The sequence below is a fragment of the Tyto alba genome, unplaced genomic scaffold (assembly GCF_018691265.1).
Source record: "Tyto alba isolate M040663 unplaced genomic scaffold, T.alba_DEE_v4.0 Super-Scaffold_100000100052, whole genome shotgun sequence".
NCBI classification, from domain to species: Eukaryota; Metazoa; Chordata; class Aves; order Strigiformes; family Tytonidae; genus Tyto; species Tyto alba.
In genome coordinates this window covers 11,247-36,494 of record NW_024881264.1, presented here as the reverse complement: position 1 = coordinate 36,494, position 25,248 = coordinate 11,247, and the positions used below count along the sequence as shown (strand labels likewise).

The following is a 25,248-nucleotide window of genomic DNA, read 5'->3' as shown; positions in this document are numbered from 1 at the left end:
AGGCATGTGGCAAGTAAAATGAATACACTAGAAACGAATTGGTTTAGATTTGCTCTACTCAAAGTAGGCTTTAGGACTTGTATTCCCCTATGTATTTAGAGGATTCTAGCAAAACCTAGCTGAATATGGTAAACAGACTAGAGATCAATATCTCGTAATCTTTATCCCAAACAATCAGAACTCTTCAGTGCGGGAGTGACAAGTACAAATGCAAAATACCAAAGGTGTTAATTTTCAGATACATTCCTTGAGGATTTCAACGGGTGGCTTTAACTACTTGACCGGAATCGGGCGGGTTGGTCTTCCTCTGCTCGGTACTTTTACTGAAGGAAAGGGCGGTGACTGTGACTTCTCGGCAGTTTTCAGTCTTCTGCTGGACCTTTGCTTAAGTCCTCTTGCGTTTCTCTTCCAGGGAGCCATGGCCTGGCGTGGCAGGCGTGTGGTCCTCAACTCCAGGCGGTGAGCTCTGTGACAGGAGCGCGGCTCTCTGCGTACCGTTTCCAGGGAGCAAATAAACAGCCTCCCACTGTGCGTGTGGTAAAGGAGTTTTCCTGGCAGAAGAGAACTGGGCTGCTGGTTGGCTTGGAAGAAGCAGAGGGAAGCGTTCTCTGTCTGTACGACCTTGGAATATCAAGAGTGGTTAAAGGCGTGGCTCTTCCAGGAAGGGTACGTGCTTTTTAATTGGAGAAACGAAGCTTTTATGTTGTTAGGTGCTGCACGATCCTGTTTCCGGAAAAGCTTTGGAGCGTCTCTTTGCAGGAGGTATTTTTTCTGTATTGCGTTAGCATTCTGTCGCTTCAGAGTATCCAGTCAAGGCAGCCTTGATCCTGGGCCTAACGGTACCATTATCTTTGGAGTTGACTGATCGTAAGGTAAGTTTTGTGGTTTTACTGCAGAGCACATAGTTACCTAACTCTCCGCTTCCACAAAAAAGGGCATTGAAAACTATGCTTTTTGGGGCAGAGTGAAAAGGGAAACCCCCCCAGTCTTTAAAGTCTCTGTAGCATACATTTCCTGAATGGTTTATTCTGTCAGAAATACTGTCTTTAACATATCTCAGAGGTCTGTAGTTGTGCTGTAAATGACTTAGACCCAGTCCCATGAGTCTCAGACAAGCAAGCCGGTGACTTCAGAGCAGAACAGATTCTTTCTGTTGCCTTAGGTTAGAAAAAAGAGCCTTTAGTAAGTTATCTGACAGACTGTTGAAAGATCAACTTTCCGTGTGTGGCCCTTGAACCTCTGATTATTGAAATTGTGTTTGTGTGGAGGGGATACAGTGTTGTGATGTTGCCAATTTTTTCTGTCTTGTATAAGCCCTGGGCTCAAATGATGTGATGACCCCTAGTCTCATTGTCTTAATGCAAACAAGAATCAGCGTAAGTTAATTGAATATCAAGGTGCATTCTGGTTTTATCCTCCCAGAATCTGCAACAAGTAAATACTTCTTTCTTACCCAGCTTTCCGTAAAGTGATTTGGCTTGACTTGCTAGAACACGGGTGGCATTTTGCTTGTTTGTTTGTAATGCTACAGTGTGATTACTAGTAGTAAGCATTTGTACTGTGGTAATTTCAGAAGATAGGAGTTGGGTTGCCGCTCCACTGTGTTAGTTTGCCTATCACCTTGAGAAATCCCGGAGTTTCAGACGGAAGGGCATGCTGTGTGCTGACATCAGCATATAATCAGTAAGCAAATGACATTTGTGGAAAATGACATTGCTTTTTATAGTTTTATTTGTTAAATCTAAGTGAACTGGGAATAGGAGAAGGAAAGGTTAAGAAGGACCATGTCACCTACCGCCTCTGTGTCTACAGAAGTGACTTGAGGTCGAATGTAGTTCTCGGTTGTATTAGGGAGTTTTTCTATAGCACGAAGAAATGCCTCAGGAGAAAATGTGAAGAAACGTTGTGGGGGAAAAGTTGGCTGTTGTGTGATGAAGGTTGTGGATTTCGGAATAAAGTCACAGCTTATTTGAGTGTTTGCTCTTACACCCTAGTGCTCTGGATTATAAGCATGTTTGGTCTGTTGCTTTCATTTTGCTTCCTATCTTTTTGCGACTAGATGAGGCAGACGGGCATAGACAGGGCAGAGGTATTGCCAGTTGGACTGTTAGCTTTGAAGTTGTGAGTGTGGGAGTAAGGGTAAGCAAAACCAAGTAGATAAAACTTGTACTTGGCCACGGTCCATAGGTTTTGAATTTCTTCGGTAACTCGTACTTCCAAATTATAAGTTACGTCATACGCGTTTTGAGTCTGCTGGAATGTTTCTCTGGTCTTCACGCTGATGATCTTTAAACGTAAAATGCAGATCTGTTCTTAACATCACTTTCCACAGTACTAACAGTCGTTACTGTTTTAAGGCTTTAATGAGCACCTTTGTTTCTGGACTCTTTTCCACGTGGGTATATCTTCTGTGGACAGCTAAGCTGTAGAGTTTAACACTAGCTTAGAGTAACTGTGGTCCAAGGTGTGAAGCCCTTAGTGTTTTAATACAGGGTATTTATAGTGACCGTATAACTGCCTTCTGGAGTAAGAGTAGGTGTGTAGTCACTCAGAGAATTAAAAAAAACAAACTCTCAAGCTTCGACAGAATATTGGTGTAATTCTGTGTGTGTGTGTGTGAGCATCTCTCACTGCCCTCTGGATATACACGTGAAGCACAGCAGAAAACTCAGAGTGTCAGTGGAGTATTATTTGAATGGGATTCTTGGAAAAGCGAATCTGAATGTAAGGCATTAATTATCTAAAACTGGTTTATAATGGTTGCATGTTTCAGAACTATTGAACGGTATTTTGACAAATGTTCCTGGTCTGTAGGCTTCTTCCGTAGTTGGAGTTAGCTTTTTATCCCACAAGCTGCTGTTCTTTTTGCTGCTGTTTTAGTCTGGCCTTTCAAATTTTTGTTCCCATTCACAAAAGTGCTGGTGTGCATGGAAAACTTTTTAGTTTATCTGGTTGTTACCTTTACCCTCCATGAGGACGAGCGTAAATTTTACTGAGCCAGTATCTCCCTTGAACACTGTGTAAAAATGTGTAATTCCCATGCAGATGGTGCGTCTACCATGCGACTTGACCGCTGCCTCGTGTGACTTACAGCCATGATTTATCGTAATACCTGTTTGGCAAAGGAGGTGTAGCCGGTGTCCCAGTGCCGATGGGCTGTGAGCAGTGGGAGAAGGCGATTTAGTTTTGTCTGTCTTCCTTCGGTCCCTTAATTACGGTCAAGTTTCTTGCATACGTCTGATTTTCTGTGTTTTCTTAGACTTAATTATTTCCAGGTAGCAAAGGGAGGTTGGTGAGCTGTAATAACAGAATGCGCCATGTGAGCGGAAGGTAATTCCGTTAAGTAACTGCGGGAGATCTAGTGAATGGGAAGAAGTACCAGGTGTTTGTAGAGGGCTTTATTTTATTATTATTATTTTTTCTTGATAAAATTGGATATTGTCTGTAAGCCTAATGATCCTGTATTTACCTTCTTGTTTCTGATGTGCTAATTCTGGTTTCACCTTCGAATGATTTCCGTTTAGCTTGTCAAGCAGCTTAAATACTGACTTGCACTCTCCCTGTAGGTAACTGCTGTAGAGCTCATAACTAATCACGGAGGCATCACCAGTGCGAGCGCTCGGCACCTACATCCGAGCCTGCAATGGCTCTTTGGCGTGGCAGCAGTGGCTACAGATGTTGGCCACCTACTTCTGGTTGACCTTTGCTTGGATAATTTATCTTGCAGTCAGAATGAAAGAGAAGCATCGGGTAAGCGTGCGCTTTTTAAACTTGAATTTAAAAGGAAGAAACCTGGTGTCTTTTTAACAAACAGTATGCGTGCCACTTTGCAGATACTCGTGTGCAGACATTGATGAGTGCTGATTACAGGTGGCAGTTTGACATCACCTAGTCCTGAACTGATGAAAAATGGGAGTGGCCCAGTGCTCCCGCTAATGCTGTAAACGCCCCCCTCCCACCACGATCCCCATGTCCCCGTGATTCTTGCCGGTGAGCTGTAGGGATTTCACCGTCTGAGTCGGTGCAGCTGCCTGGCAGGAAGTTGTGCCGGAGGTGCCCTATTTCTTGGGAACGTTGTTCTGCTTCTCTTAGCTGACTTGGGGCAGATCTTAAGCTTGCTTTTTGAAACAAATCCGACTTTCCAAAATTCATGCATGTGGGTGAATGAGATCTCCGGTTGGTGTATTCAGATGGCATACGCTGTTCCAGCTAATACAGCAGTGGCTTTGGGAGTTGATGGCACTTCAGATAGCTTCACCGTGAAGCCCCAACTCCTGATTTCCAAAGTCCAAGCCGAATTTGTCGCTGAAGGTTACGCTTTTACCTGGTTTTGCCATACGAGGGAGAATACCCGTCCGATCGGAGAGTTCTTATGTTCTCTGAATACACAGAAGACGGCAGTAGCAAAAGAAGCGTTGCATAAATGGGTATTTTGCCTGGGCTGGTAGAATTAGGTTACCCGTGTAGTCACGTCAGTGTTGAAAATGCAACGTGAATGGCATAACACATTAATTCCTTGTGTGGTTTTGTGTGTGTAGATCTGGAAGTTGCCAGTGGAATTCCTGTGGGAGTTCCAAAGAGAAGAAAAACTGTGGCCAGAGAAGGGAGACATCTCTGTTTTCAATTACAAAATCCTTCGGGAACAGCAGTATCAACCCTGAGCTACATAAGCAGAAGCAATCATCTCGTCGTGGGTTTTTCCGATGGCTACCTGTCACTGTGGAACATGAAAACGTTGAAGAGGGAGTAAGTAGGCCTTTACACTTGGCTGTGCCTGGCGGTGCACCGGTCTCCATGTTTTGCCTAAGGAAGGACGTTAATTACAAGAGAACTGTTTCCGGGACTGAAATTTTGCATGTAATCTTGGAAGAATGCTCAGAAATCCTCTTCTGACAGAGCTGTGAAGTCACACAAGGCCCGAGCGGACCGCCTTCTCCCCAGTGGACCGGGATTGTTTTCCTTACTGTGCCTGTGGATTGAGGCATTGTGGAAAGCGTGCTTCTTTGGGTTATGGCAAGCAGTTAGGACGTGATAGAGCTGATTTTTATCAGACAGTTTCTTCTTTCGGTGGCATTTGGTGAAACCAGGAAATGTGTGTATTTCGATGAAACAGATCTCAGAAATGCTTTTTCTGAAGAAGTTACTGCAATTAGGGCATGCATTGAAAGGCATAATTATGTTGCTAGTGTGATTTTGGTGGTGATATTCTTTAAAGTGTCCCGGATGATACTAGTGAGACATGAAGAATCAATAGCTGGTCTGTGCCTGAAAACATATTCTTTCTTACGTGTCAGCCTCGACCGAAACAGGGGAGTGAGCCATTCTGAGGCAGCAATGCACGTGAATGAGAGTTTGCGTGGAACACTTGGAGATGAGAATAAGGGACATGTGAACTCACGAGGAATAGAAAAATTAAGAGATGATTTTAAATCTGCCAGAGAGCAATCTCGCTCGAAATATTTGTCCAAATTCGGGTAGGGATTCACTTCAGCAAATCTGCAGTGCCTCTCCGGAAACTGTTGGATGCCTAAATAGACAGTGGAGGGATAATTAGACGGCAAGAAGCGACTGTGAAGGTACAGATAAGGTTCAGAAGTCTGGAAGAAAGGGGCTTTACGTAGTCCAAGTAAAGAAACGAGGAACTACTTCTGTTTGGCACTGGTTTACATTTGTTCAGAAGATACGCTGCGTTTTAAGTTCAATCTTGAAGTAGGCTACAGCAGCCAGAACAGTCATTTGCCTGGCAGCTGCAGTAATCGTCTGTGTTCCTCCCCCTCAGGCAGAGAAGGGCATAAACCCAGGCTGTTCCATTGGATGGACAGTAATTTCCTCACCCTTTGACAGTTGCATAAAAAGTAGTTGCTTCCTTGACTCACTTGTTTGAGAGGGAATTATGACCTCTGTACTTTGAGGATAAGCACAGAAGGTGCTCTTTTCTCAGGAGATGCTTCTAGCCCTCTACAAACTGTTAGGGCCAGTAGGATCACCTCTTAATTTCTTTTCTTTTCTTTTTCTTTTAAATTTCTTTAAACCTGTAGGGACCACTCTCAGCTTGCAGGAGGAAGGATTCCTGTCTATGCTGTCACTTTTCAAGAGCCTGAAAAGGATCCTCGCAACTGTTGCTACTTGTGGGCTGTTCAGTCTACCCAAGAAAGGTGAATAAACACTTACTATAAGCCACTGATTATTATTATTTTTTTTCAATATTTGTCCGCATACAGTTGATATATACGTGCATATATGTTTCGTTTGTTCAGCTGTGCAGACGATTCTCTCAGGTACGGAAGCCGTTAAGCTTATAATGCAACCTTGTCAGGATTTAGCAGAAGTGAAGAGGGACCTACTGGTTCCTGCCTCCCGAAAGGAGGCAAAGCAACAGCGGCTGTATTGTTGTGCTCGCTTTCTTAAACGCTTGCTTTGTTTCTTGATGACTGCTTCATGATTTCTTTGATATTCGCACCGTGGTATGAAACTGCCGCTGAAAGGAGCCGAGGCTGCAGACCTGGAACACTAAACGTGCCGCTACCGCAGCCTGCTGCCCCGGAAGGAGGGAGGTGACAGTATTGCCTGTCACCTCGTGCCAGCTTCAGCAGCCTCTGGAGCCTTCACGAGCCGGTTCAGCTCACCTGGCACAAAACGCTCACTGTTGAGCAGAGAGGGCGATGGTTTCCTGCCGGGCTAATGAATCAGATCAGAAGGTGGAAGGGTGCAGCGTATGCAAGAGAGGGACGGGAAGTTTGGTGGGGAGGGGAGGGGAGGGGAGAAAGAAAGACCTCTCTCTTTCAGCATCAGCAAGCTACTTGATCAGCCCAGCTGTCCAGAGAGTGTCAATCTTTTTGGGTGTGACTGTAAAGCAGTTTTGCTGGAGAACGCTTCACGGTGAAGAACCGTTTCCAAGAAACGTTAGTCCATACAGCATATTAAAGCTTTCAGACTGCATGGTTGGCATTTGTCCCCAAAGCTGTTAGTGCCAGCATTTCCTCCTTTGTGTTTTAGCCGCTAAATGTGACCGGTTGTCATGTTTTGGGCAGTGGGTTTTTCTTTTCAGCAAGAGCATGCTATTAAGAAGGCTTTGGTCTAGCTCTGATGAGGTGATGACAAGGACTATAAAGCAGCTTTGTAATCACATGTCATAATTTGTACCTTTTTCAGTGAAGGTGACGCTGTGAGTTTACATCTGTTGCAGTTACTATTTCATGAGAGAAAACGCCTGGCATCAGGACAGGTCATGTACGAGGTAAGACGTGCACGTATGTCAAAAGCTGAAAACAGTAATTTCCTCTTCGTGAGTAGCAGTTGAGTTGGCTGGGCTAATACTTGCCGTCAAAACTCAGAGCTGACTAAAAAAAAAATGTTTTGCCGAGTCTTCTTGGGCGTGGCCTTTGTCCGTACTTCTTGAGAACAAGTCATACAACTTCACACTGCAGTGTCGTGTGTTCCAACTAGATTCGTCTGCAAAGAGCCCATATACATGCAACTCCCGAAGAGGCAGCAGCTTTTCCAAATAAAATTCTTCTTAACTGAAGATGTGAGTAGCACCAGATTTCACCTCAGAGAGCTGAGGTCCTTCAGCAGCCTTTAAGAATGGGTCTACTAGAAATTCTGCTTGGCACCGTTTTTAAAAAAGCACACCAAAGGATTGAATAATGTTGTTGTGTTTGTGACCTGAGAAAGCTGTGGTGTAATTACTGTAAGACTTCCTGACCCTCTGCAGACTGTCCAATCAGTAGTACATTCACAGGCTTCCAGCAGGTGTCAGGCACCAGTCTCTGGGTTTGAGATATTTTACTCCCTCTGCTTCCCTGTGCTGAGTGCTGTGGAAGATTGAAACAGGAACCAATCTCGGGAGGGAGTTGAAGAAGGAACTAAACAGCTGGAGCCTCCGGGGAGAAAAGATGGGTTCTTCAGCTCGCTTCCAGATGAGCCGTGTAGCTTCGTACTGAGACCTGATGATACCTACTGCCCCCCAAAACAACTCCCAAGCCCCCCTCCCCAAACCCCAAAGATGCATTAAGCCAGGCCCTGTGCTCGACGGTGGACACTTTCAGTCTCAGAATACTTCCTTGTAGTCAGAGATTGGTCAGTACCACATGGCTCTCTGCCTATATGACTGGCTGAGTCAAGATCCTTGTCCATCTTCCATGGCAGAAAGTGTAAGAGTTGTTCCCGATTGCCAGGCCAAGTTTGAGTAAACAAAGAGGAAGCTAGCGTTGACCCTCGTTCATTGAATAGAATTCAGAGGAAGTTGAAAGACTTGTGTCTACTACAGCAGTGCTTTACTTTCCAGGAATCAGACTTGAGGCTATGAGACAGTGCAACTGACTTCTTACCATGGTAAAAAGTCACAAATAGGAGTTTTGGAACATGTGGCACTGTAGTTTTGTAAATAAGCATCAGAGTTGTGTCTCCACTGCCTTCAGGGCTGGTTTAAGCCTGTGCTCAAGCAATTAATGTAACGGAATGTTGAAGTTATGCTTACAAAGATCATTTTTATGCCATCTCGGGAGTTGGTAAATCTAGTGCCCCCAGGCGTGGCCATGCAGCACATCTTGGCCCTTGTCCTACACAGTGCCTGCGGCTGGACAGAGTATAGAGGCTCTGCTTTCATATCCGAGTCTGACCAGCGCATCTCGTTTGAAAACTGTCCTTGTAGTTTACTGGTCCACAAAGTAATTACTTAACACCTTCCATACAGCGGAGTTGCTCAGCTTAGATTTGCTTGCCCCAGTGGAAAATGTAAAATACAGTGGTTTGCTTCAGAAGGTGTCTCAGGCAGGAACTGGTATCTTCTTTCCCTTCCCCTCTGCCCCAACTCTGTGGCTGTTCATAGATGAATAAGAGAGGAAATTGATAGCCGTTCAAATTAATCTCCAAAAGGCTTATGGAGTTTGAGGACTTTATCTGATGCAACGGTCTTTTGGAATGATGGACTTCTCATTCTGGACAACATCATTTATTATAAACTGGTTTTAGTGATCGTTCCTTCTGTAATGAAAACGGGATCGGTTGCTTGGGCTTCATGCTAGTTTTTCAAAGAGGTGGTTTTGGCTTCTCTACTCTGCACGTGTCTGGTGGTGTCTGTTATTGCAGAAGTTACTTGATAAAATAGAATGAACTGTGCGTGCTTCAGAGCATAATTCAGCATTTTTCTTTTCAGTAATGAAAGACCCTTTTTTTTTTTTTTTTTTTAAAGCCAGCCTTGATACTTATTAGTAGTATTTCCTAGAACGGTTAAGAGGAGGTTTGTCTCTTCTCAGATTAGGTGATTTAGGTGTATCATATCAAATCCTATGGGAGTGTACTGTGTCGTACCAGTTCATTTTAGAGCTCTGAAAGTTTAGGAAACTTCGGTAGAGTGTGGTACAATTGATTGTTGTGTTGGTTTTTCCTTGGTGGTAGTATTTTGTGTGTTAGGTGGGAGGGGGTGTTGGTGAGTTGTTTTTTTGTTTTTGTTTTTGTTTTTGTTTTAAATTGTAGAGCTGCTATTTGTCAATACACACAATGATGTGTTGCATGGTAGACAGCCTGAACAAATTCTGTATTTGGAAAGACAGTATTTCAATTAATGCTTCCCTAGGAAAAGGTGGTATCAGAGGTTCAGCACAATCCTGCTGGGGTTTCGGTATATCTCAAAGTAGTTTGCTGGCTCTGTAGTAATTCATGATCCTAAACGCCTTGGCCGCGTGCCTCCCACATCCTCTCTGCTTCCCCTTTTGCTGGTGGCCGTGCTTGATGAAGGAACCGGGGGATATTTCACCCATTAGTGTGACAAGATTAGAGGAGGAGCTGGTAAAAGCTTATGTGGTTTGAAAGGAGACGGTTACTCGGTAAGAAGTCCTCACAGCTACTACAGAGGGATGTGTTTTCGCTCTGGTGGTGTGCCAGTAGATAACACCTCTTGACAGAGCTTCAGCTGCTGTAGTGCCAAGACTTCTCTAACATCCTCAGTCCTGTAATCAAGAGCAAAGAGCTTTGCATGCGTATGTATCGCCTGATTTCAGATACCTCTTTGTAGATCTGTCCTCCGGTTTGTAAAGAAACCCTGGTGTTGCAAGGATTTCTGCAAAACATGATTAGAACCGAATAATGATAGGGGAATGCTAAATTTTGAAAATGTGCAAAGCCTTTACAGCCAAAGATACCCCTTAGGATTTGACGCTTGATTCTCTTGCGTGCCAGATGTTGTTTCTGTTTGCCATCAGAAAGAAGCTCATGGGAAATACACAGTATAAGGTGCATATTATGTTACATTCTGGTACATAGATTCTTTCATATCGCCAAAGTGACCTTTTGTCTCTCCTTTTTTCCCCAGGGTTTGGAATACTGTGACGAAAGGTTCAGTTTAGATCTCACGTGTGGAGTCTTTCCCTGGAGAGGGCCGACCGGCAATACCAAATTTCTGAGCTGCCAGACTGTAGAAAAATTTCCCAAGCCGGTTGACGGAGAGGATAGCGTTAATGAAGGTTTGTTCTGATGTCCGTGCTTGGTTATTCTAAAAAAGTAGTTTGGGAATCTAAGCAGTGAATGTTGTTCTGTACCCACAGAAAGTCAGAAAGTCTTGAGTATCTGTAGAGACGAGCTTGTTGGGCTTATTTAAATAGACAAAAGGGTTGCTTGAGTTTTGTGGGACTTCCTTAAGGGGGAAATTGGGGTTTATTTTGTGCTTGCTGACATGCTATAGCACTGTATAGTAGGGCCATCTCTGCAACGTTTGTCAGTCATTTTATTCCTCCAGCTGTCTTCTTGGAAAAAGAAGATCATTCTCTGCGTTGCTTAGGAATGTGATCTGAATATTTTTTTTTTTCCCTGTTCACACCTATGTCTGTATCTGCACCCAGCTGGCGGCCACTCACAAGTGGTGTTCCCCAGGCCTCAGCATTGGGGCCAGTTCTGTTTAAGATCTGTATCAGCGATCTGGATGAGGGGATCGAGTGCACTTGGGTCACAACAACCCCACGCAACGCTACAGGCTTGGGGCAGAGTGGCTGGAGAGCTGCCCAGCGGGAAAGGACCTGGGGGTGTCGGTCGGCAGCCGGCTGAATGTGAGCCAGAGGTGTGCCCAGGTGGCCAAGGCGGCCAAGAGCATCCTGGCTTGTATCAGCAATAGTGTGGCCAGCAGGACTGGGGCAGTGACCGTCCCCCGGTACGCAGCCCCGGTGAGGCCGCACCTTGAAGTTGAAGGTTCTGGAGAACAAGTCTTAGGAGGAGCGACTGAGGGAGCAGGGGTTGTTTAGCCAGGAGAAAAGGAGGCTGAGGGGAGAGCTTGTCGCTCTCTACAGCTACTTGAAAGGAGGTGGGAGCAGGGTCGGGGTTGGTCTCTTCTCCCAGGTGTCATGGATGGGTATACTAACATGGTAATAGTTTGGCAGCAAATTGAGATTTATTAATGAGTAGCAGCACTTAATCATTAACCACCTGAATGATTTACAAAATAATTCAGTAAAATACGTTATGATTAAAATAGTGACTTAACTGTACAGATTCAAAAATGACAAGAATCGCAATGACTTACTGTGTGGTATCCTAAATCTATCTCTCCATCTCTCTATCTCTCTCTCTATCTCTCTCTCTCTATCCGTATACCTATCTGTCTGTCTATCTGTCTGTCTGTCTATCGATCTATCTACGTATCTATCTATCTAAGTACATATGTTTATTCATAAACACAAGATGTACAAACACACAGACAGACAAAAATATTTGGATCCAGTGAAATATGTATGTACCCACACTCGTAAAAACAGCTGTGTATACCCAAACACATAGATAAGTAGAGAGGCGGGTGAAGAAAAGCTAGCCTACGGTTAAAATTTCCCTCTTCTCAAGCTTAGAGCAAATACTTGCAAAGCATCATCATTCCTCAACAGCCAATAACTGAGACCCGAGGGGGGCGACTTTGCCCAGCCCATCATTGGCTTCGACAGCAGACGGTGCCTCGAGGAGTTGATAGCTGAGAGGCGTCCCAACTCAGGGGAGATGCTGGTCACAGGCCCACTGCGATCCAGGAGAAGAGCTCAGAGGGTCTCACCTGGGGTCACTGTTTATGGGCTCCAGGATAACTGACTTTCGTTAGGGACTTTTCCACTCTGGCCCAGCTCCCGTGATGAGCTATTTGGGTGTTTTCCACCAGTTGCGCAGGCCCAGAACTTGCTGGATGCGCAGTGCTGTTATTGCCCTCCCTCGGCCACTTGCCAGGTACAGAGGTACTAGTCTGTCAGGAGGTGATGGACTGTTACTCCTGCTCCCAGGTGATAGGGAGAGCAGGATCCAGGATGCAGCGGTAGCTTTCCTTGACCATGTACACAGTTAAAACTCTTATGGTGTCTTTCATTATCTTGCAGTAATTAAATATACCTCTCTGGGTTTACAAATCCAGTTACGCTCTGACCATATCTTCGAGCCTGCTGCAGTGATAACTTGCATAGCCGTTTGTTTTGACTGCGTTAGTCACCTTCCCCCGCTTCTTACGGGCCTTGACTTCTGTCTGGTGTCACAAAGACACTTGCATGACCTTTCTAGGCTATTTCTGCTGATTGTCTTTGACTTAGTCCTGAAGCGGCAACTTCCGTGTCTTTTGTGATGCCATCCTCGAGCAACGGTGTGTCAAAATCTAATCAAAGCACCTTTGGATTTTCTCCACTTGTGCCATGTTTCTGAGAGGAGTGCCTTCTAAAAACCTGTTGGAAACAAAAAAGAACACCACTCCCCCAACACCCCCAAGAAAACCAAAAAAAACCCAAACGGCAACAAAAAAACCCCTTTCTGCCTCCTTTTTCTGAAGTATGAGGCATGGAAAAAATACCTGTAACTTTTGTTTCTGTATTTGTTTTGTGTGATAATTGTGTTCTTTCGGTGCGGACATGCAGGAGAGGAGCTGTTCTGAAAATGTGTGGTTGAGACAAAGCTGGAAATTAGTAATGCTGGCTAAGTGATACAAGTGTATACGATGACTATTTGTGTGCTTTCTAAAAGAAGCAGTGTCTGTGTTCCTAGCATATTTTTTTTTTGCTCAGCTGTTCATCTAGCTAAATGTCTTGTTCAACTCTTAATGCGTGGCAAACTTAATAAGCTACTAATTATGTATCTGATTTGGCTTGGAACGGATACAATCCGAACAAGAAAAAGGGGCAGGATGCCTGGAACCTGTCACAGAGGTGTTTGCTACTCCGTGAATTGTTTTTCTTATTCTTAGTCAGTGTTGTTTTTGCATGAGTGGTAGAACAGAATTAAACCAAACTAGGAAGCGGTGCTTTAAAAATATCGGATACGGCATGTTTTCTACAAATAAGAAACAACGTCTTGTCTTTTACAGTAATATCTCCTGAGACCAGTGTATCAGTCTTCAGCTGGCAAGTGAATACGTATGGTGAGGGAAAGCCATCTACTTACTTGGGTGTATTTGACATTAACCGCTGGTATCACGCTCAAATGCCAGATTCACTGAGGTAGATTTTTCTTAGCTTCTTTTCAGTGTCCCCCCAGATAATTCATCTGAAAGTTGGCATTTAGCTTATGCACTTGTTTTCTTTAAGGCCGGAAGAACTCCTTCACGACTGCCCCTATTTTGCGCTGTGGTCACTGGATACTGGACTAAGTATGACTTCTCCAAGCCTCTTTTGGATATTCGAGTACGTGAGCAGAGTCTCTGTCGCGGAGTGCCTCCTTCCTATCCACCACCTGATCAGTTTTTTAATCCAAGCTCCTATAATTTTGGTAGGTATTTCACTGCTTTTTATAGTGATAAGCTCAAACTGAGGTCAGATGACATGAAATAGTTCTCTTGTTCTCTGTCACTCGAAAACCAAACCCAAACCCCCAAACCCCCAGCTCCCACAAACCCAACTCAAATTACGTTGCACTAAGGTGGGATTTAAAATTGTGAAACACATCCGAGAGTGTGCTGAGTTTTGGGGTTTGGTGCTTTTATGATAGAGCCTGCGAAGAGGTGATGGTTATAAAATGAAATGACTTTGAACTGAAGCTCAAAGCACAGCACACCTCGATTGCGCTAGAGATGAAGTTCTAGACGCAGTAATTATTTTTTTAAAAAGTCTGTAAGTGATCTGGTGAGGAAGATGGGCACTGAGATCTGTCTTTCCAGATACTGCTGTTTAAAAACTGTAAACTGGTCATAACGTAACTGTGAGCGTATGGAAGCTTGTCAAATGTTGGTTGTTTCTGCAGATGGTACGTGCTTGCTGAACTCCGGAGTTGTCCATATGACTTGCACCAGCTTCCAGAAGGAGGTGATCATTTACCGAATCTTTATTGAGAATGTGAAGAGATGGACCTTTTCCAAGTTTTCTCCTGCACTGCTTTCACTGTCAGAGATGGGTTTATGCTCGTCCTGCCCATCCACACGCATAATTGCAGTTGTACCCTGCCAGTTTTATGCAAATGAGAATGTTTTCAGTCTGCTCTTGGAACTGTAAAGTGAGCACTGCCTCCTGATGAAGCGCGATCCGAGACTGAACGTCTAGAAGGGAATACAACGTTGCTCTAGGAGCAAGAACAAAAGCGTTCCTAAGAAGAAAGCTTTTCTTCTTATTACCCTTCAGTCACTGCCTGTGTAGTCTTGAGTTAGGGTTTTGATCCCTGGTCTGCTTGAAAAGGACAGAATGGAGAAAGTGAAAAACTGTGTTTGAGAAGTATTTGAGAAGAAATTTTTTTTTTTTTTTCCCGACCCTGGCCAAATTCTAACTTCCAAGCCAGGGCACAGCTTGTGGCAAATAATTTTGAATTAAGTTTCAGCTCACTACGTATTGCCAACATAAATCAGCCTCTGCACAGAGAGGCTTATAAAGGCTCATGCAAAGCGTGATTTGAAGTTGTGTGTTAGTTTTAGCTTGTACAGAAAGTAATTTGTGTCAGTGTTCAGGGAAAAAGAAAGGCCCGTGTTTTGACAGAGAAGGGAGAAAATACTTAAGCATTGCAAGGGCCAATATTTTGTTTTACAGGATTTTTTTTTAGAAACTGTAACTGCTAGTTTGGCTGCCGTCCTTACGACTCTACGTAGTAATGCTTACTCGGATTGCTAACGCAAAGCATATTGCTGATGTGAGCTTCCCGAGAGTCTAAGTGAACAATTATCCTATTTCTCTTAGTGGTTAGCCAGACCCTTAGTGACTGAATAATACTGCTGTCTTAATCTGTAGTTTTTGATTGACGTTTCAGACCTTGAATTTTTTGAAGAAATCTGGTCCTTTAATACGTGAAGCCATTCATGATAGCTGCAAGAGGTGTCTTGCAGCTGGCTGCTGTCTCCCAGGCCAGCTGATGTCCAGCCACCCAGTTTGGGTCAGGTGTGCCTATGAGGGAATCAAGGGGGAAATACATCCATCTTGCCTGACAGGGCTGTAGAGGCACAAGACGTGGTAACCTGATGTTCCCATTATTTGCGAGTTGCACTGAGCTGCAGGTGTTGGCTTTAGTCAGCAGAAGTGATAGTACTCTTAGATCCAAACTAGGGAGTTTGACGGGGAACAGCCCTGATAGGCCTGTCTCTAGAGACCCGTCTATAAATTCTGTGCCACAGATACGCGCAAGGAAGCGTGCAGGCCGTGCTGGTCATGCACAACACAAAGCATCTTTGCCTCAGACCCCCGTGGCCCCCGTCGGTGTCTCCGAGCGTTGGGCTCAGTGCAGCAGCTGACGACGGGGGGGTCTCACTGGGATGCGAGCTGTTGCAAACATCAGCTGGCTGCACCAGACATGATCACCTGCTCCCAAGGAAGTGGGCTGTGGTAAACAATTACTGCTGCCAGCTCCAGTACAGCCGGCACGTCGTCCCGTAACTTCATGAATACTTGCTGCTGTTCTGTGCAGTGCACTCGCTGTAATTAGTTAACTGCTTTACGCTTTTTATTCATCAGAATGATCGCCATCCTCGCTTCAGAGAGGGGGCATGTGCCAGAAAGTCTGAATTACGCCCATATCGGAAGATCCTTCCTAGAGTTCAAAGGCAGCTGGCTGCAGAGAGAGCCAGGCCTTACCATTTGCCTTCGTCGGCCTTAAGAGGAGGTAATTTTTAGCGCGGGGAATACAGCGGTCAAGAAACGCTCACTTTGATAACACAAGGCTGATAGGTTTTCCCTTGTGCTTTACAGTTGCGAGACCAAAGCCAGTATCAAGAGCAACAAAACCAGCCAATCAGGATATTTGGGTATCATAGCAACTTTCATGAGTAATGTGTTATCCAGAATTGGAGCAGCATGGGCAGGAAATGAGCAGAAAACCTTTTCCTCACGATATGATAGGTAAGCAGCCTTTTCACAAAGTTCAGTTTTGAGCTACGTGTGTGGAGAGGAATAGCGAAAAATCCATTTGGATTATGTTAGTATTCTGGAAGGAAGGTGTACCTGAATAAACTTTGATTGGCTTTTTTGTAATCAGTTCATCCAAAGTAATATTTGGAGAGAGTTTTTCGCTATGATAATCTTATTTAGGCCAAGACCTATACTGACACGATGGTAAATGTGTTTTCAAGAATTTAAGACAGCTGAAACTAGAACTGTGGTTGCCACCAAGCTCTCGGTGTACTGCTTTTGAGACACTTGGTTATGTGGCCAAACAGGGATCTTTGACCGCTTCCTGCCCAGTGTCTGCTTCGTTTCTGCCTTTCCTTCTTAACATCGGGCGGAATTGTAACGAGCGGAAAAGAGGCTGGTGGTTGTCAGATGATTTTCCTTCAGGGGCGATGGTCAAATAAACCTGAATTCCGGTATGTTTGGACTTCAGGGGAGTGAAAGTCAGTTACCTTTCCCTGTTTGTTCTAGTGCTAGAGTTGCAGAGCCACCAGCCGTACCTCGTCCTCTCCCTGAGGCAGAGTTGCGCAGTGCGGTTGTTGGGACACTGGTCACAAGATTTTCACAAAAATCTTCCAGTATAGTAGATCTAGAGAGTGAATATTTCAAAATGGTGTTGCTTTTCTTATGTCTGTGTATATGTATGTGTGTGTGTGCGTGTGTATATACTTTCTGTGTTTGCAAAGTGCTCTGTTTGCATTTAGTTTTGTATCTGGTAAGAAAAGGGCAATTTAAGGACACAACTCGGTGGAGAATTTGAAGTGGTCCCAGCATTGAAATGCAGGTGAATTTCTCTTTGACGTGAGAATTACATCCCTTGGTCAACTTAAAATGGGATTTCTCTTCCCTAAGAGGCAGTGATTTAGGAAATCAAGCTTGAAATGTACAGAAGTAACTAAGAAAAAAGGAAAAGGCGGTAACTTGTGCGTGGACCTGATACACCCCCCAACAGTGAGGGCTCACCTCTATTTCTCGTTCCTTGAATGTCTTTCTTACATCTCATCTCAAGATTTCTTGAACGCCGCGTGATTTTCTTCCTTAGTTTATTTATGTTCATATTTTAAATTGGGTATCTTAACAGGTTGCTGGGTTTGGTGGATCGTCCTGTCCCTTCATGTTCTGCAGCACAGGGTGGTAGCTGGCAGTCACCATTGTTACAAAAGAATTCTTCAAGACACCAGAGTTCAATTTGCTACAGACTCCTCTTGTGGTTAAGGTTTGTATTTGGAAAAACAGTAAGAACCGACCAAACAAATGGCCTGTAAACTTTGTTTAAAATGAAACCACCAAAATGTTTGACACAAACACTGCTGGATTCAAACTGTGTCAAATTTTCAGAGCATGTGGGGTGGTTGTACATACAGTCCTTTTGGAAGCAGGAAGTTGGGAAAAGCCTTGAAGAGGGCAAGTTTAGTTCTAAGCTAATTGCAGTAGGCACGTTGTCCCATAACTTCATGAACTGTGCAGAACAAGGAAGTTAAAATTGGGCTTTTCAATATGCTTAGACCCTTAAAGATGCAGTTTGTGGCTTAACCATCTCGTTATGCAAGCGCTCAGCAGCTCTGCACAGTTTGACTTGCATAGCCACCAGCAAGAACGTGCATGCTTCAGTTTCTTAATCCGGTGAAGTGAGTGACAGCTAAGTGATGTCCTTAAGGGATGTCAGTCTCTGTCCAACTCAGTGATGGCTTTTGGCAGCAATTGTACTGGTTAATTGTTTGCGCTAAACTGTGTGTCCATTCAGTGCCTTCAAACTCTTCTCCTGTAAGGAAGTAACAACATTTGACCTGTCTTCTTGGTGCGGGTCTCTTTGCCTTTGCCTGCCTGAACAAAGTAGTTGTGATCTCTCTGAATGACAGCCTTTTCTTCTCATTGAATATTGTCCCTCTCATTGAGCTAGTTTCCTTCTCCCCTTTCAAACCCTTTCCATACTGTAAATTCTTCTTCCGAGCCGAGGTAAGAAGACCTGGATGCTTCTAGGTGAAGATGTGTAGGTATTTGTACAGCAGCCCCTTAATTTGGTGTAGCGCGCGGATGGATTCATCAGTGAAGCAATAAGCTCTCGCTGTTGCTTTGCTGATTGCCATTTTGCATGGCAGTGTGTTCAGTGGCAGTAGCTGGGGTAACATTTGAAGTGGTACGCCTTTTAGAGAGCAGAGTAGGAATTGCAAAAATTACTGGGAAGGGAGAGAACAATGCAGAAATCAAGACGCCATATCCTTGTTTCCTCAGGAAATTAATTTGAAAAATCACATTTTAGTTGGTGTTGGTGGGAAAACCAACCAACCAACCAACCAACCAACATACCAAAAGAAAACCAAAAATCCACAAGATCCTGGGGGTTTTATCGTTAAGATTTTCATACCTTTGGAGAAAGAGCAGTGCAGAGGTTAACTTTGTCCTCCCTGCCTCTGCAACCTCAGTCTGTAATGGAAACTAATGCTTTGGAGAAGTGGAGTCTTCCGTTTTGAAGGTACGAATTGGTTTTCAATTAAATATTTTTCTTTCTTTTCATAGAAAGCTGAAGTTTTGGCCACATCTGCTTCTGGTTTTCCCGGCTTTACTCCTCGGTCTATCCTCAGATCCAGCGTTCGCAGCACACCCCAGGCAACTCCCTCTGCGTTTCCAGGAGAATCAGTTACTCCTCCTCCCAGAGCAAACAAACACAGAGTGTCTTTCAAGGAAGGGAACTCAGATGAGAAATGGACTGTTGGGGTAAGCTGGGCTGTAGTTAGTGGATTTTACAGTCAAGGCTTTCTAGTCTGTTATTTGGTTTAGAATTTTGGACAGTTTGCCAGAACTCCTTATATTGAGACCTGGACCTGCGATCAAGAATGGCAGGCTTGAATTTGGTCCAAAAAGGTTCCGCTAGACCTTCTGTAACATCACCCGTCGGCAGGCAGATATTCAAAATGCATGTCGGTGTCCTTGGCGGTTTCGCTCAAGCGTTGTTAGGAGCTGTGGTTGTTCCAAATTGCTAGCTCAGCTTCCCGCGATGCCTTTTCAAGCGGTGGTATGGCAGGAAGGTGAGGAATACAGCTCGAGCCATTGTTTGGGCTTGTTAAGGTTTGTGCATCTGAAAGCAGCAGAAGTCATGAGCTGCATTTACTTTTGATCTCTCTTTCTGCGAGGCTGAGTTTGCTTAACTTACGGTAAAAACAGACTCGGGATGAAGAGAGCTGGTCTGTCGCCTGTTCTCTAGCCCCAAAGTTCTGGGGTTTGCTTCTTGCCTCGCACCGGGCGTAGCATTCATACTGCTGTCAAACGAAGTTGGTCCACCTGCTAGTTGCCCCCTTCTACTCGGCCTTTGGTCCCGTCGGTTGGATTCCCTGACCCAGCTCGTTAGGCAGTTGCGGAAGGACCGTGCCAAGACCAGGGGCAGAACAGGGCCGTGTGCTCGTGTCTACATGTCGGAGCTCTCCGCAGGGTACAAACAAGTTGTCAGGATCTGGTTTTGTTACACCTCTTACTGCCTGTTGTAAGGGGTTCCTCAAAGGTAACAAGAGGCGTATCGGAATAAGGTTCTGCTGAGTGCCAGAACTGTTTTAACTGACAGTTGTCGGTTCTGTTACTGATCTAGTCTGCCTTCCACTTTGCTAAAATTACCGGGTGAAGTTGGCGTGTGCTGATGGGTAGAACTTGCTGCTGTTCTGTGCAGTGCACTCGCTGTAATTAGTTAACTGCTTTACGCTTTTTATTCATCAGAATGATCGCCATCCTCGCTTCAGAGAGGGGGCATGTGCCAGAAAGTCTGAATTACGCCCATATCGGAAGATCCTTCCTAGAGTTCAAAGGCAGCTGGCTGCAGAGAGAGCCAGGCCTTACCATTTGCCTTTGTCGGCCTTAAGAGGAGGTAATTTTTAGCGCGGGGAATACAGCGGTCAAGAAACGCTCACTTTGATAACACAAGGCTGATAGGTTTTCCCTTGTGCTTTACAGTTGCGAGACCAAAGCCAGTATCAAGATCAACAAAACCAGCCAATCCAGGATATTGGGTATCATAGCAACTTTCATGAGTAATGTGTTATCCAGAATTGGAGCAGCAGGGCAGGAAATGAGCAGAAAACCATTTCCTCACGATATGATAGGTAAGCAGCCTTTTCACAAAGTTCAGTTTGAGCTACGTGTGTGGAGAGGAATAGCGAAAAATCCATTTGGATTATGTTAGTATTCTGGAAGGAAGGTGTACCTGAATAAACTTTGATTGGCTTTTTTGTAATCAGTTCATCCAAAGTAATATTTGGAGAGAGACTTTTTCGGCTATGATAATCTTATTAGGCCAAGACCTATACTGACGATGGAAATGTGTTTTCAAGAATTTAAGACAGCTGAAACTAGAACTGTGGTTGCCACCAAGCTCTCGGTGTACTGCTTTGAGACACTTGGTTATGTGGCCAAACAGGGATCTTTGACTGCTTCCTGCCCAGTGTCTGCTTCGTTTCTGCCTTTCCTTCTTAACATCGGGCGGAATTGTAACGAGCGGAAAAGAGGCTGGTGGTTGTCAGATGATTTTCCTTCAGGGGCGATGGTCAAATAAACCTGAATTCCGGTATGTTTGGACTTCAGGGGAGTGAAAGTCAGTTACCTTTCCCTGTTTGTTCTAGTGCTAGAGTTGCAGAGCCACCAGCCGTACCTCGTCCTCTCCCTGAGGCAGAGTTGCGCAGTGCGGTTGTTGGGACATGGTCACAAGATTTTCACAAAAATCTTCCAGGTATAGTAGATCTAGAGAGTGAATATTTCAAAATGGTGTTGCTTTTCTTATGTCTGTGTATATGTATGTTGTGTGTGCGTGTGTATATACTTTCTGTGTTTGCAAAGTGCTCTGTTTGCATTTAGTTTTGTATCTGGTAAAGAAAAGGGCAATTTAAGGACACAACTCGGTGGAGAATTTGAAGTGGTCCCAGCATTGAAATGCAGGTGAATTTCTCTTTGACGTGAGAATTACATCCCTTGGTCAACTTAAAATGGATTTCTCTTCCCTAAGAGGCAGTGATTTAGGAAATCAAGCTTGAAATGTACAGAAGTACTAGAAAAGGAAAAGGCGGTAACTTGTGCGTGGACCTGATACATCCCCCCAACAGTGAGGGCTCACCTCTATTTCTCGTTCCTTGAATGTCTTTCTTACATCTCATCTCAAGATTTCTTGAACGCCGCGTGATTTTCTTCCTTAGTTTATTTATGTTCAATTTTAAATTGGGTATCTTAACAGGTTGCTGGGTTTGGTGGATCGTCCTGTCCCTTCATGTTCTGCAGCACAGGGTGGTAGCTGGCAGTCACCATTGTTACAAAAGAATTCTTCAAGAGCACCAGAGTTCAATTTGCTACAGACTCCTCTTGTGGTTAAGGTTTGTATTTGGAAAAACAGTAAGAACCGACCAAACAAATGGCCTGTAAACTTTGTTTAAAATGAAACCACCAAAATGTTTGACACAAACACTGCTGGATTCAAACTGTGTCAAATTTTCAGAGCATGTGGGTGGTTGTACATACAGTCCTTTTGGAAGCAGGAAGTTGGGAAAAGCCTTGAAGAGGGCAAGTTAGTTCTAAGCTAATTGCAGTAGGCACGTTGTCCCATAACTTCATGAACTGTGCAGAACAAAGGAAGTTAAAATTGGGCTTTTCAATATGCTTAGACCCTTAAAGATGCAGTTTGTGGCTTAACCATCGTTATGCAAGCGCTCAGCAGCTCTGCACAGTTTGACTTGCATAGCCACCAGCAAGAACGTGCATGCTTCAGTTTCTTAATCCGGTGAGGTGAGTGACAGCTAAGTGATGTCCGTTAAGGATGTCAGTCTCTGTCCAACTCAGTGATGGCTTTTTGGCAGCAATTGTACTGGTTAATTGTTTGCGCTAAACTGTGTGTCCATTCAGTGCCTTCAAACTCTTCTCCTGTAAGGAAGTAAAACATTTGACCTGTCTTCTTGGTGCGGGTCTCTTTGCCTTTGCCTGCCTGAACAAAGTAGTTGTGATCTCTCTGAATGACAGCCTTTTGTCTTCTCATTGAATATTGTCCTCTCATTGAGCTAGTTTCCTTCTCCCCCTTTCAAACCCTTTCCATACTGTAAATTCTTCTTCCGAGCCGAGGTAAGAAGACCTGGATGCTTCTAGGTGAAGATGTGTAGGTATTTGTACAGCAGCCCCTTAATTTGGTGTAGCGCGCGGATGGATTCATCAGTGAAGCAATAAGCTCTCGCTGTTGCTTTGCTGATTGCCATTTTGCATGGCAGTGTGTTCAGTGGCAGTAGCTGGGTAACATTTGAAGTGGTACGCCTTTAGAGAGCAGAGTAGGAATTGCAAAAATTACTGGGAAGGAGAGAACAATGCAGAAATCAAGACGCCATATCCTTGTTTCCTCAGGAAATTAATTTGAAAAATCAATTTTAGTTGGTGTTGGTGGGAAAAACCAACCAACCAACCAACCAACCAACCAACATACCAAAAGAAAACCAAAAATCCACAAGATCCTGGGGGGTTTTATCGTTAAGATTTTCATACCTTTGGAGAAAGAGCAGTGCAGAGGTTAACTTTGTCCTCCCTGCCTCTGCAACCTCAGTCTGTAATGAAACTAATGCTTTGGAGAAGTGGAGTCTTCCGTTTTGAAGGTACGAATTGGTTTTCAATTAAATATTTTTCTTTCTTTTCATAAAGCTGAAGTTTTGGCCACATCTGCTTCTGGTTTTCCCGGCTTTACTCCTCGGTCTATCCTCAGATCCAGCGTTCGCAGCACACCCAGGCAACTCCCTCTGCGTTTCCAGGAGAATCAGTTACTCCTCCTCCCAGAGCAAACAAACACAGAGTGTCTTTCAAGGAAGGGAACTCAGATGAGAAATGGACTGTTGGGGTAAGCTGGGCTGTAGTTAGTGGATTTTACAGTCAAAGGCTTTCTAGTCTGTTATTTGGTTTAGAATTTTGGACAGTTTGCCAGAACTCCTTATATTGAGACCTGGACCTGCGATCAAGAAGCAGGCGGCTTGAATTTGGTCCAAAAAGGTTCCGCTAGACCTTCTGTAACATCACCGTCGGCAGGCAGATATTCAAAATGCATGTCGGTGTCCTTGGCGGTTTCGCTCAAGCGTTGTTAGGAGCTGTGGTTGTTCCAAATTGCTAGCTCAGCTTCCCGCGATGCCTTTTCAAGCGGTGGTATGGCAGGAAGGTGAGGAATACAGCTCGAGCCATTGTTTGGGCTTGTTAAGGTTTGTGCATCTGAAAGCAGCAGAAGTCATGAGCTGCATTTACTTTTGATCTCTCTTTCTGCGAGGCTGAGTTTGCTTAACTTACGGTAAAAACAGACTCGGGATGAAGAGAGCTGGTCTGTCGCCTGTTCTCTAGCCCCAAAGTTCTGGGGTTTGCTTCTTGCCTCGCACCGGGCGTAGCATTCATACTGCTGTCAAACGAAGTTGGTCCACCTGCTAGTTGCCCCCTTCTACTCGGCCTTTGGTCCGTCGTTGGACCTGACCCAGCTCGTTAGGCAGTTGCGGAAGGACCGTGCCAAGACCAGGGGCAGAACAGGCCGTGTGCTCGTGTCTACATGTCGGAGCTCTCCGCAGGGTACAAACAAGTTGTCAGGATCTGGTTTTGTTACACCTCTTACTGCCTGTTGTAAGGGTTCCTCAAAGGTAACAAGAGGCGTATCGGAATAAGGTTCTGCTGAGTGCCAGAACTGTTTTAACTGACAGTTGTCGGTTCTGTTACTGATCTAGTCTGCCTTCCACTTTGCTAAATTACCGGGTGAAGTTGGCGTGTGCTGATGGGTAGAACTTGCTGCTGTCTGTGCAGTGCACTCGCTGTAATTAGTTAACTGCTTTACGCTTTTTATTCATCGGAATGATCGCCATCCTCGCTTCAGAGAGGGGGCATGTGCCAGAAAGTCTGAATTACGCCCATATCGGAAGATCCTTCCTAGAGTTCAAAGGCAGCTGGCTGCAGAGAGAGCCAGGCCTTACCATTTGCCTTCGTCGGCCTTAAGGAGGTAATTTTTAGCGGGGGAATACAGCGGTCAAGAAACGCTCACTTTGATAACACAAGGCTGATAGGTTTTCTTGTGCTTTACAGTTGCGAGACCAAAGCCAGTATCAAGATCAACAAAACCAGCCAATTCAGGATATCTGGATATCATAGCAACTTTCATGAGTAATGTTATCCAGAATTGGAGCAGCATGGGCAGAAATGAGCAGAAAACCTTTTCCTCACGATATGATAGGTAAGCAGCTTTCACAAAGTTCAGTTTTGAGCTACGGTGTGGAGAGGAATAGCAAAAAATCCATTTGGATTATGTTAGTATTCTGGAAGGAAGGTGTACCTGAATAACTTTGATTGGCTTTTTTGTAATCAGTTCATCCAAAGTAATATTTGGAGAGAGACTTTTTCGGCTATGATAATCTTATTTAGGCCAAGACCTATACTGACACGATGGTAAATGTGTTTCAAGAATTTGACAGCTGAAACTAGAACTGTGGTTGCCACCAAGCTCTCGGTGTACTGCTTTTGAGACACTTGGTTATGGCCAAACAGGGATCTTTGACCGCTTCCTGCCCAGTGTCTGCTTCGTTTCTGCCTTTCCTTCTTACATCGGGCGGAATTGTAACGAGCGGAAAAGAGGCTGGTGGTTGTCAGATGATTTTCCTTCAGGGGCGATGGTCAAATAAACCTGAATTCCGGTATGTTTGGACTTCAGGGGAGTGAAAGTCAGTTACCTTTCCCTGTTTGTTCTAGTGCTAGAGTTGCAGAGCCACCAGCCTTACCTCGTCCTCTCCCTGAGGCAGAGTTGCAGTGTGGTTTTTGGGACACTAGGGACACAAATATCAGTATATGTTGGGGGGTTTTTTGTCTTCCCTTTACAAAAACCACCTGCATGTTATTGACTGTGAGGTTTTGTTGGCTTTTTTTTTTGTATTTTAATAAAGGTAACCAACGATGATATAGCACTGCCTGGGGATTCATGGGA

The 25,248-nt window shown here is 44.6% G+C and overlaps 1 long non-coding RNA gene and 1 pseudogene across 1 annotated transcript; both read left to right on the top strand.

Annotated features, from left to right (window-relative positions):
- Window positions 1-4: 4 nt before the first annotated feature.
- On the top strand, window positions 5-24,466 carry LOC122154323 (annotated as a pseudogene).
- Window positions 17,480-20,236, top strand: LOC122154313. Its single transcript, XR_006166200.1, has 3 exons — window positions 17,480-17,520; window positions 18,822-19,019; window positions 20,010-20,236. It is a non-coding gene; the product is annotated as an uncharacterized LOC122154313 (long non-coding RNA).
- Window positions 24,467-25,248: the final 782 nt, after the last annotated feature.